This window comes from Thermothelomyces heterothallicus, assembly GCF_042370625.1.
Source record: "Thermothelomyces heterothallicus CBS 202.75 unplaced genomic scaffold P884_scaffold_9, whole genome shotgun sequence".
Lineage (NCBI taxonomy): Eukaryota > Fungi > Ascomycota > Sordariomycetes > Sordariales > Chaetomiaceae > Thermothelomyces > Thermothelomyces heterothallicus.
Window position 1 is genome coordinate 283,996 of NW_027192570.1, and position 6,244 is coordinate 290,239.

Below are 6,244 nucleotides of genomic sequence, written 5' to 3' on the forward strand. Positions count from 1 at the left end.
ACGTAGAACGACTACCTTACTAAGGAAGACGAGGACAACCGAGACGCCTTCACATAGGCAGTCTTCCGATCCTACGACCATTTCGAAGAAGAGCTTCGGAAGGTCTTTAGCGACAAAGACGAGAAGATTTACGCGTAAGAAAGGCTCGCTAATCTCCGACAGACCAAGTCAGCAGCCTCCTACGCCGTACAGTTCAGACAGGACATGCTTAAGTCTCAGCTTAACGACGAGGCGTTGATATAACTGTTTTATAACGGCTTAAAGGAAAAGGTCAAAGACGAGCTATACAAGTACGACCGGCCTGAAACGCTAGACGAATATATCGTACAAGCTATCAGAATCAACGATCGGCTCTATACACGAGAACAGCAGAAACGAGGTCGAATGAATGGAACCACGGTTAAGGCTAACGACAAGAAAAAGCGAGCGTACGTTAGTACCTCGTACGGGACGCATCCCGGAGCTATAGATGTAGACGTAGCATAGAAGTAGGACAAGAAGAAGACGGCTAAAGACAAGTCTAATGCTACCTGCTATAACTACGGAAAGAAAGGACACTACAAGCGGGAATGTCGAAGCCCGAAGAAAGATTAGAAACCAGTCCCGGGAAAGGAAACTACGGTCATCGACGAAACCAAGGACGTCGTCGAAGTAGCAGCCACGAGCTACGAAGGCAGGGATAGCGACGTGGACAGTCTCGAACACAGCAATAACGGCGAAGACGAATAGACGCTGTACTCCGAACTGGTCACTATAGACCCCGAGATAGGCATTGCCGAATAGGATATAGCAGGGGAGTATACGCCACCGATTTCGATTCTCCTAGCCTTGAGGCAGTAGGGTTTTACGGTCACGCAGAGACAGGATAGATCGTAGACAACCGACACCCAAGGAGTCGACCGACCCGGACCGAATATCTTGTTCCTTCAGGAACGGATCGAATAGTACCGTAACGAAGTTTTCCGGCTCAATACAGAGTTACACGAACGAGATGGACGCCTAACTCGACTCGCCTAGTAGAGTGACGAGATAAGGGACGAAATAAGGGAACTCCGACATATCATAGAAACCATCAAAGGGGAACAGCCCATAACGTACGATAGACCTGACAATTACACCGAGCACTTTGACGATCAGCAACTTAGCTACAACGTATAGAACCCGGAGTACTAGTTCATACGCGCGAACCGTGGGAAAGACGAACGTATATAGGAAAGCTACTAGAAGAAACATTCCTACCTTAGCATTAGGGCACCTACGGTCTACGTACAGTGGGAAGGATTTGGAAAAGAATTCCAATATCTTCCAGGCGACACTACACGACTATACCCTTGACATGAGGCATACGTACAAGTGCCCTGGTTCTAGTGTATGGCACACGAATGCCGATACCACTTCCGCGACAAATTCGAAAACAATCACTAGCTAACTCGACAGGAAAACAGGGACGGAAGTTTACGCCCTATAGAATGGGTCTACGACGCGGGAAACAGAGCGGCCGAATTACTCTAGAAGATCGAAACCCGGAGTCTAGAGGGCATTACGGTAGTTCTAAGACGAGCCTAGCCTAGGCACTATGGAATAGGACGAGACATATAGGACTCATGTTGGAGTAACGATTATCTCTACTACGTAGACGAAAAAAAATCGCGAATTCGGGAGCTTTAGATGAAGCTATAGACTGTACGACAGAAAGCAGAACGGACCTAATGGTAGGAAGCTACAAGCACTCAATGGCTTACAGAAATAAGAACGATCGACAAAGCCGCTATTAGCCAAACAATTGAAGAGGTTAGTACCGACCTAGGAAACGGGTCAGGGCCCTTCGAGGGGCCCGAAGACCATTAACGCCTATATAGCGGCAAGTGGTAGCGTAGTACAGGAGGAACTAGCATAAGAAACCACTATATCGAGACCTCCCGACAGAAATATAGGAAATCGCCACAATCTTTGGACGACGACGGCAAGACAAGCGACTATAGATAACGGCATAATAGAAGCAGCACAGAATGCTCGCACTAGTAGACAGTAGAGCAGAGATAAACCTAATTTCGCCAACACTTGTAAATCAACTACGGATACCCTAGAGAATGAAACGGAAGCATAGCATAATCAAAGGGCCATTTCCGACGTAATAGGTACGTAGGGAGACCGAACCGATCGACATCACTATAGTAGGGAAGACTATAGTAGTCGTATTTAGCATTATAGACATAGGCGACAACAAAGACATAATATTAGGACTACCATAGCACAAAGACTACGACCCGGACATTAGCTAGAAGAATGGTAGCCACCTGCGACCCCGAACAGAGTCGTATTCGACCAGCGAGATAGGGAGCACGCAAGGATCGCGAATAGACGATGCTCAAGGGAAGGCATGTCCTAAGGATCTACCGCAAGAGACGGGCAGTGGCAGACAGACCACTACGGACTCTGGAAGAAGCGGCATAACGACACCGACGTTACGACAGGAGGAACGAGCTGAACCGCCAATAGCTGTTCTCTCCGTTGACGAATGCGGAGCACTGTAATTGGAGCAGTAGGTTGAGACAGGAGAAATCGCCAGCATCGCCATAGACGGAACCAAGTTCGCATACTATCAGAAAACCGAGAAACGAGACAAGACTAGGAAAGTACCGAAGGAGTACGAAGGACACCTAGCATTCGAACCGAAGCATCTGGAAAGATTACCAGAACACGGCCCATAGGATCACGAGATCAAGCTCAAGGAAGGAGCACGACTAAAGTTCTTCAAGATCTATCATACAAGCCAGACGTAGAATAAAGAACTCAAGCGATATCTAGAGGAGAACCTTCAAAGAGGACATATCCGCCTGTTGACATCGCTAGCAGGCTACCTAATCCTATTTATACCTAAGAAAGACAGAAAGCTATAGTTATACGTCAACTATCGGCAACTTAACGAACAGACCATGAAGAATCGATACCTGTTACCGCTAATCTCACGGCTCCGAGATCAGTTAGCAGGAACCCAATATTTTACGCGTCTTGACTTGCCATCGGCCTATAACTATATATGGATCAAAGAAGGCGACGAGTAGAAAACGGCCTTTAGGATACCCTATAGCTACTACGAGTACCTCGTCATGCCATTCGGACTTACGAACGCGCTAGCAACGTTCCAAGCCCTAATTGATCAAGCTATCCGACCCTTTCTCGACAAATTTACGGTATATTATCTCGACGATATACTTATCTTCTCTAAGACGATGGACGAACACCGGAAGTATGTGAAAGCAGTGCTAGACGCATTACACGCGTATAAGCTATCAGTTAACAAGGAAAAGAGCAAATTCCACGTTAGGAAGACGGTGTTTTTGGGATACGAGATATCCCTAGGACAAATTCGGATAGAACCCTCAAAGGTTAAAGCTATCAAAGATTAGCCACGACCGACGTCAGTCACGGAAGTACAAAGTTTCATCGGGTTTACAAACTTCTATCGGATATTCATCAGGAATTTTAGAGTGATTGTACGACCATTGCACGAGCTTACCAAGAAGAACGCTAAGTTCTAATGGGAAGAGCAATACGAGCAAGCATTTACGTAGATTCGCGACGCCATCACCAAGGATCCAGTGCTGGTACTGCCAGACCCCAAGAAGCCATTCGAGGTGGAAACGGACGCTTCAGACTACGCCATCGGAGGATAGTTAGGATAACGAGACGAGCAAGGGAAGCTATATCCTATAGCCTTCTTTTTAAAGAAGCTCGACGGACCATGTCTTAACTATCCAATCTACGACAAGGAACTACTTACGATTGTCGAAGCTTTTAAGGAATAGTGACCATATCTCAGTGGCACGATCGAGCTAGTACAAGTGTATACGGATCACAAGAATCTGTAGTACTTCACGACGACAAAGGAGCTCAACGGACGACAAATACGGTGGGCAGAATTCCTTGCGGAATTCAACTTTGAGATCCACTACAAGAAAGGCAAAGAAAACGCACGAGCGGACGCTTTAAGCCGACGAACGGATCACACGGAAGGACGAACGGAAACAATACTACCGTTGTTCAAGGAACGAAAAGACGGAACGCTACATCACGAAACGTAGACACCCGTAGAAGATGATCCACTCGACTCGTTCCTGGAATGCTACGTAATCTTTCGAGAAGAAAGGATCGACGAGGCACAGTATCAAGCAGCACCCGGACCAGTGGTACCTAGCGAAGTGGAGGAAAAAGATAGGAAACTCTGGTACCGAGGCAAAGCGTACATCCACGACAAAGACTAACAGCTACGAATGATTCGAGAACTCCACGAGTCGAAACTCGGAGGATACAAAGGAGTTACAAAGACTGTCGCACAAGTCAAGAAACACTATAACTTTCTACAATTAACAGTACGAGTCAAGGAAGTTGTACGAAACTACGATATCTGCAATCGAAGCAAGACGGCACGACACAAGCCGTATAGGCTACTTCAGCCACTGCCAACAGCTAATAAACCATGGAGTTTAGTTACGATGGACTTTATCACGAAACTACCAGAATCCAAGGACACGGCCACAGGAGTAATCTACGACAGTATTCTCACTGTAGTAGATCGCCTGACTAAATAGACATACTTCTTTCCCTACAAGGAGTCCTAGACAGCTGAACAGCTAGCAGACGTGATCTATCGGCAAGTTACATCAGTACACGCTTGGCCGCAAGAATGGATCACCGACAGAGACACCAAGTTCGCATCGAAGTTTTAGCAAGCGCTAATGTAACGATTGGGCGTTAATAACAAACTGTCAACGGTATATCACCCGTAGACTGACGGACAAACGGAACGACTAAACCAAGTTGTCAAGCAATACCTCCACTCCTACATCAACTACTAGCAGGATGACTAGGTCATGCTGTTACCGACAGCATAACTCGCTTACAACACGACGCCGACAGAAACGACCAAAGTCACACCGTTCTTTGCGAACTACGGATACGAAGCAGACCTTAGGTAGGGACCAGAGGTCATAGTGCCAAGAGCGGCAGTCAAAGCAGAACAGATGTACGTACTGCACGAGAAGCTTAAAAAGGAGCTCGAGTTTGTTAGAACTAGAATAAAGAACTACTACGACAAACACAGGCTCAAGGGACCTCGCCTAGAGAGGGGAGACAAAGTCTATCTAATCGCACGAAACCTGCGAACTAAACGACCAAGTACGAAGCTGGACTTTAAGAAGGTCGGACCCTTTGTTATCAAAGAACGAATTTCGACATCTAACTACCGACTATCGTTACCATCATCCATGCGACTATAGACGGATGTTTTTCATATTTCACTTCTCGAACTAGTACCGAAAAACGCCAAGATCGCCACAAACATTGAAGCAGAAGACGAAGAGGAAGAATGGGACGTCGAGGAAATCCTAGATTCACGCATCATCAACGGGGAACTACAGTATCTGGTCAAATGGCTTGATTTCGGAATAGAAGACAACTCATAGGAACCGGTCAAGAACCTAAACTGCCCTAAGAAACTGGAACAGTTCTACCGGAGGAATCCTGACCGACTACGGGGGCCGACTTAGGAACCTAACCAGCATCTAAGAAGGAAGAAGTACCAGTAGAAGCCGACTCCAGGGACAAGCTAACTGCTTCCTAGTTAATCACGCCAAAGGTACCCAACGCCTGCGCCTAACCTGTCAAATCCTGTTCGTCCGACATCGGAACTACCACCCCATCCTCCTCATCCAAACCCCGTATACCTCGACGAACGAATTCATCACTCTGGTCATATAACATTCGTTTTTGACGACATAAACGTGTAAGGCGGCTTAAAGTTTACTAAAGTAGATCTTCTATCACCAAAATTTCCTTCTCCAGCCTGTCTTGCTCACGCTAGTTACATAACACTACGACCGGTCAGAACGGAAACAAGAGGACAAACAGAAGCCACTTACGGGAATCTACTACGTTCGGCCCGTCACAAGATTTTCCCTCACGCGTACAATTCAAGCACCTCTTAGAATTTCCCGACATAATACAACGCTTCTTAGGCATTACGCGCCAACAGTTAGAGCACGGCATGGTTTCGGAACCGTCTTGCTTAATCGCAGCGACTAAGACACGACGTTCACGTGTTGTATCGCGACGGCGTTTCTTCACACGGTCAGCCATGGTGAACGGCAGAAGGGAGCAAGGGGGGGGGAACTCACAGGATCAAGTTGTGAGAGGGAGTTGGCGCTATTTGAAACGGCCTAAGAGGGCTTTCGGGTCGAAAGCC